Raw genomic sequence first — 15,338 nt, 5'->3', positions numbered from 1 at the left:
AAACAAACAGCAATGGGCTGGAGAGATGGCTCATCAGTTATAAGAGCAGTGGCTGCTTTTCCAGAGATCCTGAGTTCAATTCCCAGCAACCACATAGTGGCTCACAACCATATGTAATGGGATCTGATGCCCTCTTCTGATGTGTCTGAAGACAGCAATGGTGTACTCACATATATAAAATAAATAAATCTTTAAAAAATATATGGCTCACGCCTTTAATCCCAGCACTTGGGAGGCAGAGGCAGGTGGATTTCTGAGTTCGAGGCCAGCCTGGTCTACAGAGTGAGTCCCAGGACAGCCAGGGCTACACAGAGAAACCCTGTCTTGAAAATAACGTGCCCCCCCAAATATATATATATATATATATATATATATATACATACATATATACACACACACACACATATATATATACATAAACACATACATATACTTATATAGTTATATATAACTAAGGCCAAAATGAAACAAAACCAACAGCAAAAACCAAACAGCAACAACAAAGCCATCTAAACAATGCAGGTTCTTTTTGCTTCCATGATTGCTATCAATCTGTCATGTAATTGGTAACCATGGTGCTGAGGTTTGAATGAGATTGGCCTCCATAGTTTCTTATATCTGCATGCTTGGTTTCCAGTTGATGAGCTGTCAGGAGGTGTGGCTTTGGTGATGTGTCATATAAGGTGGGCTTTGAGGTTTCAGAAGCCCATATCAGGCCCCACAATCTCTGTCTCTGTCTACCCCATCCCCCATCTGTGGTTCAGGATATTTTCTATCATCTTGCCTGCTGAGTGCTGCTGTGCAGCCTGCCATGATGCTAATGGACTAACAGCCTTATATTAAATATGCCTTAAACAGCACAATGGCTGGCCACTTCCAAACCTATCTGTGGTTAACACACTCTCCCCTCTAATCCTGAATTATTACTTACTAAAACCTATATTCCATCCCAGCCACCAAGGACCCAGGCCTGCAGCCCTCCTGTGCCACAATCCCCAACTCTTACATGTTGGCAGTCTCTGTCCCCCTACTTCTCAGGCCAGGACCTGTTCCTTCCTCGGTAATGGTGATTCTCACTTCATTCGAGTCCCTTACTTGGGAACCTCAAAGTCCTGCTTCTTCCTGCCCAGCCTCTTCATTTACCAATTACCGCCAACCGGGGCAGGGATCTGCAGCATCTTACATGCAGATGTGCGAATTCCTGTGTAATTTGGGAAACCCATAATGTGCTAGCATTAAATCAAATCCACAACAAGAAGTAATTATAATTCAGGATTAATTTCTAATTACACACATATGTTTTTTATACAACTTCTACACTGGTGACCTTGGTTTTAAATGACAATGTAAATATACTTAATCATTTCTCATTAGTACTGAATCACTAAGTTTAAAACATGAATGTCTCTGATGCCCCGTAATTGAAGCTTTGGACCCAGGCCATCTTCTGTATCCTCTCTGGAAGGAGCATATAGAGTCCATTTGTGTTCCACACCACAGTCCCATTGCCCAAGCAACGTTGTCTTGTGTTGCCCACTTTGGAATCCTAAGGCTTGCAGAAATCACACATAACCAGCAGATGGTACTGTTTCTCCAGTTTGATCCCGGATGGCTTATGCCCTAGAGGGATTTACTGATTTAATTCTGGTGTTCAAGGAAGGATTCAACATGATTTGGTGTAAAGGGATATTATTTCCTTTTTCCTTGTGTAACATAGAATTTTTTTTTTTTCATCTAGGACCAATTTCCTGTGGCTCTCTTCCACAGTTAGTCTATTCTTTCCCTTGAGCTGTTTCAAATTTCCATCCGTGAGACTCCCTCTTTGTTGCCCACAAAATCAATACCAATTTAGGATCCGGCTTTTATCATTAAAAAGATACTGAGGGGACAAGTCTTTGGATTCAGAGCTTTATTGGAGTAAGTTACACAACTAGAAACCCTGGAGTGTTAGGTGTAAGTTAATCATTATATTTGGGGGTCATAATTTTTCTTTTTTAAGTCTGGTGCCCCTGATGCAAGCTCTCCATGTGCCTACTGCCTCTCTCTGCACTAATTACAGAAGAGACTCCCAAGCCTAGTAACACGAGAATATGTCTCAGGTCGAAGCCCAAGTCAGAAGTGCAGATTCCATGAGTCTTTGGGAACTCACACTCGTAGTTTGTGTGGACAGGCTCCCCAAATCACTAGTGGATTCCAGTCAATGGTAAATGAATGGCTCTGTTTTTGTTTTTTGAGACAGGGTTTCTCTGTATAGCCCTGGCTGTCCTGGAACTCACTCTGTAGATCAGGCTGGCCTCCAACTCAGAAATCCACCTGCCTCTGCCTCCCGAGTGCTGGGATTAAAGGCGTGCATAAATGAATGGCAAGCCTACACCCTAAGGGCCCAGTCAAATGATGTGCCAACCTTCATTTAATTCTCATCAATTGCTGTTAGCTTATCTGGGAGTGAGATTAACCATTCCTCCCCAGCGTAGATGCTAAGAAAGGCTCGGTGAGGGCTAGGGTTGAGCTGTCTTCAGTAGGACGGCAGTGTCAGTGAGCATCAAGGGATGGAGAATCACTGAGTCACAATGAGAGTGACTGAGTGTGGAGTGAGGCACAAGCAAACTGACAAAGTAACCTATGCCAGGGTTCTGCAAAGGTTGCGTTTTTGTTTGTCTTTGCTATTGTATTTGTTTTCAACTTTTGGACCTCAATGATTTATGTCACTGTGACTCGTCTGTCATGAGAGCAGCTAGGGCTTGTATCAGCACTTTGGGAGGCAAAACTATTGCAGTCACTGTCACTTTAACCTTTATTCTTTGACTTCTCTTACATTTTACACTTCGATCATGGGCAAAGAAGACACTGACAGCTGCAGTACAAGGGGCTGGTTGCCCTAATACTTATTCACTTGGCCATCTGGAAGGTAGAAACTTTGAGGAAACCATTCTGGGAAGCCTTGTGTTTATCACACAGCCTTGTTATGTCTCAAATTATGGTACACAACCATAGTAATGAACAGGATTCTTGACGAGTGGAAAAGAACATAGGGCCTAGAAATAAGCCTAAGAGCTCTCCCCAGCTCAATCTTTACCATGCCCCACACAGGGGATTAGCATCTAGAATGTAGAGAGAACTGCAAAAATTAAATACCAGATCAACCCATCTAATCAGTAAGTAGTGGGCTATTGAATTAAAGTACGTTCTTAAGAGCTACAAATGGCCAACAAATACTCAGAAAGGTGTTCAGCATCTTCCACACCAGAGAAATGCACCTTAAAGCTGCCATGAAATTCCATTTCACCCTAGTCAGGATGGCTACAGTCAGGAGAACAAATGGCAGCTGGCTGTGGTGGCACATTCTTTTAATCCTAGCGCTTGGGAAACAGAGGCAGGCACAGCTCTGTGAGTTCAATGCTATCCTGGTCTACATAGTTCCAGGACAGCCAAGCTTATGTGGAGAAACCCTGTCTAAAACAGAAAAGAAACAACGAATGTTGGTGAGTACAGGGGAGAGGAGACCTCATTCAGCGATTGATGGTGGGAGGGTGAGCTAGTGCAGCTACTGTGGACATTGGTGTAGGGACTTCAAAAGGATGAAAATAGAGTTATGGTGATCAGTTAGATCGCTCTTGATAGACACCCGAAGGACTCTAAATTGGCATGCCCAGAAGCACACATGTGTTTATTGTTGCAATATTCACAGTAGCCAAAAGATGGAATCAAGTTCAGTTCATGAATGGCAGAGAAAAAGTATATATACATCATACTAACATTTCTCAATAAAGAATAATGCAATCAGGGTGGAGAGATGGCCCAGTGTTAGCAGGTATTGCTCTTGTAGAAGATCTGAGTTCAGGTCCCAGCATCATCAGATGACTCACAGTCGCCTGCGACTTTGGCTCTAGGGAATCCAGTGCTGCCTTCTGGCCTCTGCGGGAGTTGCACCCACATGCACATCTCTCCCTCGCGTGTGTGTGTGTGTGTGTGTGTGTGTGTGCGCGCACACACACACACACACACACATATACATATATATATATATATGAAATCTTTAAAGAAAAGAAAATCGCCGGGCATGGTGGTGCACGCCTTTAATCCCAGCACTTGTGAGGCAGAGGCAGGCAGATTTCTGAGTTCGAGGCCAGCCTGGTCTACAAAGTGAGTTCCAGGACAGCCAGGGCTATACAGAGAAACCCTGACTCGGAAAAAAAAATGACATTAACAGGAAAATGAATGGGATTAGAGATAAATGTTAAGCAAAAATAAGTCAGACACAGGCAAATGCCACATTTTCTTTCATATACACAATCTGCATTTAAAATGTCTATCAAAATTTTTGTTAAATTTAGACAAATATCGATAGATGGGTCCATGTATATGTATAAGCCATGAATTAGAAAGGAGACCATGAAAGAAAAAAAGAGGTCTAAAGCAGAAGGTAGAAAAGAGAGGAAAATGGAATTTGTGTGCCATGAAACCAGAAGGTTGGCAGGCTGTTTTAGGGAAGGAAGGGGACCAGTAGGAAGAGGGGTGTACTGTTAGTTTTTATCAACTTGACACAAGATGCAGTCATCTGGGAAAAGGGGACCTTTCTCGAGGACTTGTCTCTGTCATGGACCGAGCCTGCATGCCTGTGTTTAGGGGACACTTTCTTGGTTTATGACTGATGTGGGAGGGCACAGCCCACAGTGGTCCTGCATTGTCTGAGAAAGTAGGCTAGGTGAGCCATGAGAGCAAGCCAGTGAACAGCAGGCCTCCATGGCCTCTGCCCCAAAGTCCTGCAGTTTCCCTTGATGATGGGCCATAATCTGTACACTGAATGCTTTTGGTCAAGTGTTTTGTCACAGAGACAGAGAAGCAAGTTAGGAGGGAGGGAAGACTGGGGACGACACTGGAGAAGAGGGTGAAAGAAAGCAAATGACATGCATGTATGGAAATGCCACAATGAAAGCCATCAGGGTCAAAAGAGAACCAGGAGATGAACTTTTCAGGGGACACGTTTTAAACACATTTAGAGTGTGTTGTGTATTTTCCCTGCATTTGCATATGTATGTCATGTGCATGCCTGCAACCTGTGAAGGCCAGAAGAGGGTGACAGGGGCCGGGCGTGGTGGTGCATGCCTTTAATCCCAGCACTCGGGAGGCAGAGGCAGGTGGATTTCTGAGTTCGAGGCCAGCCTGGTCTACAAAATGAGTTCCCAGACAGCCAGGGCTACAGAGAAACCCTGTCTCAAAAAAACAAACAAACAAACAAACAAAAACAACCCAAAACCAAACAAGCAAAAAACAGAAGAGGGTGACAGAATCCCTGGAACTAGAGTTACAGATGATTTTGAGCCTCCATGTGGTTGCTGGGAATGAAGCCCAGGTCCTCTGAAGAGCAGCCAGTGCTCTTAACTTGCTGAGCCATCTCCCCAGCTCCAGGGACACCTCTCTCTGTAAGAAAGGCTGACCTTTGGTGCCTCAGGACTTTCCCCAGCTCTTGAACCCACAAATTTTTAGCAATGACACTAGATGGAAATCTGCAGCATCTCAACTTTGAAGGAAGCATCGTTACTGGAATGTTAGAAGACTTGGACCTGTCAACTGACAAGCGATGGTTTCTCTTGGGGAATGAGGCATCTGGTTCTGCTCTACCAGAGCCATAATGAAATGGCCTGAAGCGATAGATATTTTTAAAGATATTTATCTAAAGCATCTAAAAAGGGGATTTCAGAGTGGAGGGAGAAATGGAATGTTCTTACTTTCTATGAGGCAGTGTCATGAAAATATCAGCTTTGTCAAACAGGTACAGTGGCTGATGCCTGCAGTCCCAGCCCAAGGTGGTTAGAGGCAGGAAGATTGTCATGAGTTTAAGGCCAACCTCTGCTATGGTATAGGACCCTGTCTGAAAGTGTATAATCTGGCTGGAGAGCTACCTCTGCAGTTAAGATCTTACAGGCTTCTATCCCCAGGACCACATAGTAGTTCCCAACCACACCTAACTCCAGTTCCAGGGATCTTATACCCTCTTCTGACCTTAGGCACTAGGCACACATCTGTGTGGTGCAAAGGCACATGTCAGCAAAACACATAGAATTAAATACATCTTTAAAAATACATTAAAAATCAAACAGAAAACAAAAGCTGAACCACTTTTGTCATTCCAGTGCAATGAAGTCAGTAGATGCTGGAGGAGTGTCCAGTAACCTTAATCTGTGATGAGCTGGGCTTATAAAGGACTTGACAGTGAGCTATTTAGGATAGCCGCTTGCGGGAATTGTGTGGCTATCTCCAGGAAACCCGAGCTTTATATTAATTGCATGAAGAGCAAGTCAGCATCCTTGTGACAGTCTGACACTTGGCTCGCAGTCAGCAGGTCTGGATGCTCTAGTCACCCTTCCCATAGATTGTGTGGAAGTCACTTAAAATGCATACTTTCTTTTAATAATAATAATAATTAGAAATAATAAATTGTGGATTCCTGACTATGTATCTGAATGATATTACTGAATCTATATGCCTTATTTTATTTTGTTCATGACAATCTGAAAACTTAGATAATATTATCTTTATTATTATTATTTTCTTCATTTTACAGGGGAGAAATTGAGAGCTCAAATACTTTCCAGGAGCATCACTTTTCATGAAAGAAGCTGAATTCAATCATAAGTCAATGTGGTTTCAGAATTTCTATATTTTATTCATAAGTTAAATGAAAGTTTAAGGGCTGTCTTTAGCAATTATTAGTATGAAGCGCTCTGAGCCTCTACCATTTATGCCAGAAGCACATATATTTACTGAGAGCAAAATCTCAAAACAAAGCAAATCCCCAAAGATTTTGGGGTTTATGAAAAAAAAAGTTGGGTCAGTGGGATGTCTCAGTGGGTAAGGGAGGTGCGTTTACTATTAGGTCTCATGATCTGAGTTTGACCACTGGGACCCACGTAGTAGGAGAGAAGATCCCACAAATTGTTCTCTGACCTCCGCAGGCTGTGGCATACCTCCTAACACCGTGAAAATAAATGTAATAAAAATGCGAAGAAAAAGTTTAAGACTAATGAATTAACTATATAAGATATTTGTTAATTTATTATCTGTAACTTTAATTATCTGCATATCCTGGCCAGAACTATTTGTATATACAATGCTGTTTTATGGTGGATGGCCTGCAGGGGGCAGCAACAGCTCACAGTTGTCTCATCAGCCTTCGCATACAGTCTTCCTGCTTCCCTTATGATAGCTATAAAAGCTATAACCCATTTCAGTTATCCATGAGCCCCATGGTGTGATTTTCTCTAACATTTTATATTGTCCGGGTCTTATATTCCTTGTGTGGGTGAAGGACCATGAGCAGTAAATTATTTAATTAAACAGAGAGTAGGGCTCTACCGAGCCACATCTGGGCCCAGATCCAGTGCTTTGAGTCAGTCTACCCCAACATCTACACCATCTGCGAGCCGCCAGTCCTGCAGAACCAGAGCTGCAGGATCACCATGACTCTGGCAGGATCTCCAATACGGGCCAGCAATGGTCCAGTATGTCTGGTGCTTCAGAAACCAGAAACCTTGAACCAAAAACTCATTGCAATGAATATTTGCATGTACAGCCGTCTTGGATAATGTGTGTGTGTGTATTACGACATCCACAGTTTCCAGTGTCACCATGATGAACAAATATTCCATATAGAGATAGAAAAGAGAACAATGGAGCAGTGAGCGAATGGTGGAGAGGGTGCAGAACTAGAGATGTTATGGTGGTAATAGGAGAGAGAGGCCTGCGGTGGATGGTGTGTGTGTGGGGGAACATGTAGTTGCCAAGTAGGGACGATAGGGTGGTGTGTAGCAGCCTGGAGCTTGCACTCCGACTTAGCCCCTCCCCCTCCCCTTCAACACGCTCCCCAGCTGCACAGTTGCCATGGTTCTGAGCATCAGCAGGGTGTCCAAGATGAAGAACAGATCAATTTTTGGAATGAACCTGCTTGAAAGACCTCTATGGTCTGTGCTGCCCCAGGAGGCCACTTTGTTGAAGCCCGAGGTTCATGTGGCTGTCTGTGATCTTACAACAGCTGGGAGCCATGTTGATGTCCCTGGCCCAAGGTACCATTGAATGCCACACAGATGTACTGGGTCTGGGCTGCCTCCTGAGGCCATGCTGATGTCTGTCTGGGTCCCTGTTCCTGCTTCATCCAGGGGTCTGTGTTGGTGCCTATGGCTAGTGTTACCACCAAAGGCCATGTGGATGTCCATAGTCTGTGCTGCAACCTGAAGCCATGTTGATGATGTCTGTGATGGTTTGTATATGCTTGGTTCAGGGAGTGGCACTATTAGGAGGTGTGGCCTTGTTGGAGAAGGTGTGTCACTGTGGGCTTTCAGACCCTTGTATCTTCTTGTATACCAGTCTTCTCCTGTCTGCCTTTGGATGCAACTGTAGAACTCTCAGCAGTAAACTCTTCCATAATCCTACTAAGATGGCCCAGTAAGCCCCACTTAAAGTATCCCACTGCTTTTCAAAATCCACATTTTTTTCCGAGTAAAGCATGGTCAGGCCTATCACAGAAACACCCCACTCCTGGTACCAACTTCTGTCTTAGTTAGAGTTTTACTGCTGTGAACAGACACCATGACCAAGGCAACTCTTATGAGAACAACATTTAACTGGGGCTGGCTTACAGGTTCAGAGATTCAGTCCATTATCATCAAAGTGGGAGTGTGGCAGCATCCAGGCAGGCATGGCACAGCAGGATCTGAGAGTTCTACCATCTCTATCCAAAGGCAGACAGGAGAAGACTGACTTCCAGACTACCTCTAGGGTCTTAAAGCTCATACCCACAGTGACACACCTACTCCAACAAGGTTACACACATCCAACAAGGCTACAACTACTCCGACAAGCCCATACCTCCTAATAGTGTCACTCCCTGGGCCAAGCATATACAAACCATCACAATGTATGTGAGCCCTGCTGCCACTGGGAGCCATATTATGTGAGTGACCTGTGCTGCCACCTGAGGCTATGGTGATGTCCTGGTCTGTGCTGCCACCCATGACCATGTCTGGGTCTGCCTTTCTACTGCAGCGGAAGGCAGTATTGATGTCTATGGTCTGTACTGCCACTGGAGAAGATGCTGAAGTCCAGCATGTGCTAATGCCAGAGACCATGCGGATGTCTTGTGGTCCATGCTGTATCCAGAAACCATGTCTGAGTCCATGATCCTGAAAGACCCACAACGTGAGGACTCCCCCACGTTCTGACTCAGGAGAGGCGACACCCCATATCACACAAGAAACGGTCTTGCTGCAAGCTGCAAGAGGACTTTTATTCAAGAGCGTTCTCAGGCCCACGGTCATACACCATGCAGGGGTAGAGGACCGTGGCGCCCCAGTAGCTGGGTAAGGGGTATTTAAAGGGAGAAACCACAACTCAAGGAAGTGGGGAGGGTGTTGTTGGAAAATACCAAAGATACCAGTTAAGAGTGCCAAGGAAGTACAAAGTCACAAGAGTCACAAGGAATACCTGGTAATTGTGCAGGTTATCTCTCAAGACAGTTTCTAAGAGCCCCTAACAATAGCACATTTGCATAGCGGGTTCCGGCAATGGTCAGGGTGACTTTCATTGAATGAACACTCTTTGAACCCAGGAAGCAGGTGGGTGGAGGAATGTCGCTATCTGTTTTATGATTAGCATACCTTGGAGCAATGAGTCACAGAGGTCACATTCCCAAGCCTGGGCCTAAAGGCCTAGAATTTTGTTTTTACTTTGCTATACTTTCAATCCGGGCTCCTGCTGTTTGTGAAGGGCAAGAAAGCTACGGTTGCCATGGTATTGATGATGGCAGACTCACAGTTGAGAAAGAGTGACATAGAAGGCTTCTGTGACAACCTTTACCCCCCCCCCCCCCCCCAAATAGTCAAAACCTAGAGAGAAGTCTACCAAAGAGAACTCCTAAAATTGTGATAAGGATACTGAAGTGAAGCTCTCCACAGCTGATGCCTTCTGGGGGGTGAGGGCAGGGAAGGACTCAGTTTTATTAAGGAACTGGCCACTAGAAGTTTGATCATGCTCCAGCGAATATATGGGCAACACAAATTGACTTGGTTTCCCCCTCTTCTTGCAGGGAGTTATGGGGAGGTCACAAGGGTAGGTGGGAGGTGGACCTGGGAGGACTGGGAAGAGAGTGTGCTTGGACTTGGAAGAGAGAAATTTCATGATATGAAATTTCCAAATAATCAATACAAAATATTATGAAAAAAATGAGCAACCCTTATAAATAATATTGAAACAGTAACACCTTAATCACCAACTTCTGATTTTCTTGTAAGATCAACATACTTTTAACAAGCGTTTATAATAATAATGAATGGTTTGCTATTTGATTGTGATAGTTTCAGGAGGGTTCTAGTAAGACTTTTCTTTCTTAAAAATTATTAAAGGATTTCCAGCTGTCAGATAACACAGAAAACAAAACAGACGATGTTTACTCCATAAGTAGTAAAAAACGAAATGCATGTTTTATTTACATTACTTATGCTTGAGGACATGCCCGGGACTCGTCTAACAGAGGCTGTGTCTGCTGCTGCCCCCCTCAGGCAGCAGCAGGAACTGCCTCATGGCTGCATTGTTGAGGGCAGCCAGATGTGGAGGGTTCATATGCTCAGGCAATGAAGTCTTCACCTAGTTATTGTTTTCTGTCTTCCTGAATGAGTCTTGTAGGTTTGTCTACATGGAGTCAGGTTCTGATTCCAGAGGAGAGCTCACTGTGTAAGTCAACCACACACGGCTCTGCTGTCAAGAGAAACATGGTCGGTGGCCCAGGACAGTCCTGTACAGTGGATAATGCTGCAGGGACTGCATAGATTAGATGGATAAATGGAAAAATTAAACAAATAGTAAATCATAAGAGATCTCTCAGTCTTACTACCCATTCTCTATTTGTCCTATAATGCTGGGGGTATTCTAGATTTGTTGGTGTTGTGAAGTAGCTAGATTAAAAGGTGCTTACTTTAATTTCTTGATGTTCTGTTGTCTGTAATTTTGATGTGAGGAACGAGTTAGGAATCAATGTTTTAAGAAACGATCCCTCAGTCATATCAACACTTACAGAATCTATTCTTCCCCACTGCTGGACAATGGCGACAAGTAGTAACAATTAACTCTACAGTCTTCTCTTTTTTATTCTCTCATATTTTACATCCCAACTGCAGTTTCCCCTCCTTTCCCTATCCTCAGCCTCTCCCCCTGCTGCCCCACTCCCCCAGATATCACCTCTTCCCTCAGAAAAGAGCAGGCCTTCCAGCGGACATCAACCAAACATGGCATAACAAGCTGCAGGAAGATCAGGCATACACCATCACATCAAGGCTGGAAAAGGCGTTTTTAAAAATTACTATTAATTTGTCTGTTCTTAAGGAGTGTTTAAATTATTCCAATTTTATTCATATATTGATTTTATGTATATGAGTGTTTTGTGAATGTATGTAAGGCCCCTGAAGGCCAGAAGACATTGTCTGATCCCTTAGCTTGTGTGTGTGTGTATGTGTGTTGTGTTCAAGACAGGGTTTCTCTGTGTAGCCCTGGCTGTCCTATAACCTGAACTCACTACTCACTCTATAGACCAGGCTGGCCTCGAACCTGGAGATCCCACCTGTCTCTGCCTCCCAAGTGCTGGGCTTAAAGGCAACTGGCTTTTTTTTTTTTTTTTTAATTTTTTAATTCTTTTAAACTGTTTGGCAAAAAGCTTTTTGTTTATTTTTTATTGATTAATTGTGAATTTTACATCATGCACCCCAATTATACTCGTTTTCCCCTATTCCTTCAAATCTGCCTTCTGCCCTTGCATCCCCCCAAAGAAAACAAAAAATAAAAATAAAAATAAAAATAAAAACAACAAAAAAGGAGAAACATATCATTGGGGGGAAAAACTAAAAAAATCCCAACCAACCAACCAAAAAAAAAAAAAAAAACCACAAAAAACATTTTGCCGTAGTGTGTTGCAGATATGCAGTGTTTTTCCTGCACGTATGTCTGTCCTATACATTTCAGTTGGTATCTCCTTACATTGACCTTAGTCTTGACTTGCGCCTTTTGCTGTGGAATGGACCCATGTCCACAGCTTGGCATGGCCTTCCTTGATGCGCATTTCTGTTGAGCTTTAGTTCCCTATAGTTCTTGATACTCATCTCTCATCGGATTATACGATTTCCAAACGTTTCCTTCCATTCTGTGCATTGCCCTTTTACTCTGGTGAAATTGCCTTTCTACACACAAATTTTAGACCTTTTCATGGAGTCTAATTTGTCGATTTATTTCCTTTGGTGAATAGGCCTGTTAACTGGACATACCCAAAAGATACCACTCACAACTCAAAACCTCTCTGCTTTAAGTGCTGATGAGGTAATTTTGTGTTCTCAGATTTGCTGTACAAGTTAAGTGATGTTATATTTTACCTCCAGTGAATAAAAAGTGAAATTCTAGTTGATATTTAGGGTGTCCTGTGTAACACAGATAATATCCATAGAAACCTAGGAACACACGCAAGTCCTGGCTAACTGTTGCCAAACAATTTGAAATTCAAATTCAGATAAGGGTGGGGTCCTCTGCAGGGCACAAAACTATATTTATCTCCCCTGAGTGTTGCTGAGTGTTCTGAAGATCTGATTGGCTCTGACCCACGACCTATCAGAAAGGCTTTCCAGGTCTCCCTTGGAAGCAATCCCTAAGCAAAGGATCCAACGCTCTCCTTTCTGCAGCACTGCCGTCACTCCTCCTAGGGCGCTGACTCAAGCTGCCGGGTTGTCAGCCACCCCATGGCCACTGACCATAAAGATCTCTTTATTGGAGCCCCACAGAGGCAGAGCTCATCAACTGGTGCCTGTGTGGAGAACTTTAAGGACTCCTAAGCTGGGGAATATCTATAAATAGGAGTAAATTGTGTTCAAATTGCAGCTGACAAAAGCAGGCCTGCTCATTCTTCTATCAAGGCTCTGTAAAGCATGCACCATTAGTGATGGCGACTAGCAACCCTCTGTTGCCTAGCAACCCTCTGTTGCTCCTGCCTACAGTTCTTGGCTATATGCATTTGTTCACACATCCTCTTTTATCAACAACATTATTAGACTGCCGTCTGTTTCCCTATATGTCACAATGGCACACTGGCCATTCTGAGTTAAAGGCACATGAGAAACAGGTGTGACAAGGTCACTTTAACCTTTGTTCTGGATCTTAAAAGTGTTGTTAAAACTCTCTTGTGAAAGACTTCCTCCTGATGGCAGAAGGAAGAGTGTTGTTCTCTGTGGGAGGAGGAGTGGACAGGGTGGTGTAGTAGACCTGGGTCACCTGGAACTTGGTCTGTACAGCAGGCTGACTTCATCCTCACAAGGGCTGGGATTACAGGTGTGGGACACTTTGCCTGGGACAGAACACATCACTCTTGTCAGCAAGGACAGAACGTGAAGACACATAACATGTGCAAACAGACCTCACTAACTCACCTCTCTTTCTACTTATGACAACCACCGCCCAGCCCTCTGCCTTGTGGTGTTTATTACTTGTTCCACACGGCACAACTGTGCTCATCTCTTGACTGTGCTGGTGAGTCTTCACATCCTCACGAGGGCTTCTCATGTTAAATGTTAATGCCTTTACACTGTTCTCCTGTTGCTCTGTTGTAAGGCCAATTGATTTCTAAGGCCAGATCAAAGACCACTAGAGTCTCCTCTCTAGGCTGCACACCTACCATGTTCTAAAACAGAGCATCATATAGTACTTGCTTCACGTCTTTTATTTATTCAGAAATAAGATAGAACAAATGTGGGAGTGTATCCTCTCCCTCCTTCAGAAAGTATTACCATCCTGAAGAATGGAGCAGTGAACTTATCGCCCCCATTCATGCTGAAGAGAGTGTGTGTGTGTGTGACTGTGCTGAAGAGTGCGTGTGTGTGTGAGTGTGTGACTGCTGCAGAGTGTGTGTGTGTGAGAGAGTGTGCGTGTGTGAGTGTGTGACTGTGCTGAAGAGTGTGTGTGTATGTGTGTGTGAGTGTGTGTATGTGTGAGTGTGTGTCTGAGTGTGTGACTGTGCTGAAGAGTGTGTATGTATACGCGTGTGTGTGTGTGTGTGTGTGTGTGAGAGAGAGTGTGTGTATGTGTGTGTGTGAGTGTGTGACTATATTGAAGAGTGTGTGTGTATGTGAGTGTGTGTGAGTGTGTGACTGTGCTGAAGAGTGTGTGTGTATGTGTGTGTGTGATTGTGTGACTGCTGCAGAGTGTGTGTGTGAGTGTGTGTTGTGAGTGTGTGACTGTGCTGAAGAGTGTGTGTGTATGTGTGTGTGTGAGTGTGTGACTGTGCTGAAGAGTGTGTGTGTATGTGTGTGTGTGAGTGTGTGACTGTGCTGAAGAGTGTGTGTGTGTGTGTGCTCACATGCATGCCATGGCATGTGTCTGCAGGTCAAAAGACACCTTGTGGGAGTAGGTTTTCCTGTTCTACGATTCACCACTGCGTCCCTTCAGCTATCTCTAGTGCTCCTCATCTTCCTCCCATCTTCATGTCCTCTCTTTTTTTTTTCAATTTTGTAAAATTAATATCCCCCAGCACTCAGCTCATGCTACCCATATACAAGATAGGTGTGCAGTCTTCCACTGCAGCATCAACACCTCCTAGTGGCCACGTCCCCAAAGAAGAGGGACTCTCTTTCCCTGTAGCTACCAATTACTTCTCTGATGGGGTGGAGTCTCTAGGTCCCTTTCTGATGCATGCTAGAATTTTTATTCATTTTTAATTAAAAATTGTATTTTATGTATGTGGGTATTTTGCTTGCATATATGCCTGGACATCACTAGCATGTCTGGTGCCCACAGAGGCCAGAAGAGGTAATTGGATCCTTAGTAACTAAAGCTACAGGTAGTTGTGAACCAGGATGTGGGTGCTGGGAGTTGAAGTCAGATTCTCTGCGAGAGCAGAGAATGCTCTTAACTGCTGGGCTATCTCTCTGGCATGCTCCCTTCCCCCCAGTACTGAAAGTTTGACTGGCTTGATCACGTGCAGGTCTTCTACAACTAACACAGCTCCATGCCACAGCCGTGCCTTGGACACAAATTGTCATTTCACAGAGCTCCTCGTCTTCTGGCCCTTACACTCTTTCTACCTCCTCTTCTGCAAGGTTCCCCGAGCCTTGGCACCTAGATGTTAATATGTGATCCATCCACAGCTGAACACTCAGTGTGTGTGTGTGTGAGTGTGTGTTGTGAGTGTGTGACTGTGCTGAAGAGTGTGTATGTGTGTGTGTGTGAGTGTGTGACTGTGGCCCTTGGACATATTATAGGTATGCATTAACCATCACCCAGCTAAAAGGAGCTTCTCTGACAAACACTGAAAGCAA

This window comes from Mus caroli, unplaced genomic scaffold, assembly GCF_978045245.1.
Source record: "Mus caroli unplaced genomic scaffold, Mus_caroli_1 scaffold_6, whole genome shotgun sequence".
Classification (NCBI taxonomy): domain Eukaryota; kingdom Metazoa; phylum Chordata; class Mammalia; order Rodentia; family Muridae; genus Mus; species Mus caroli.
Note: the sequence above shows the minus strand (reverse complement) of the source record.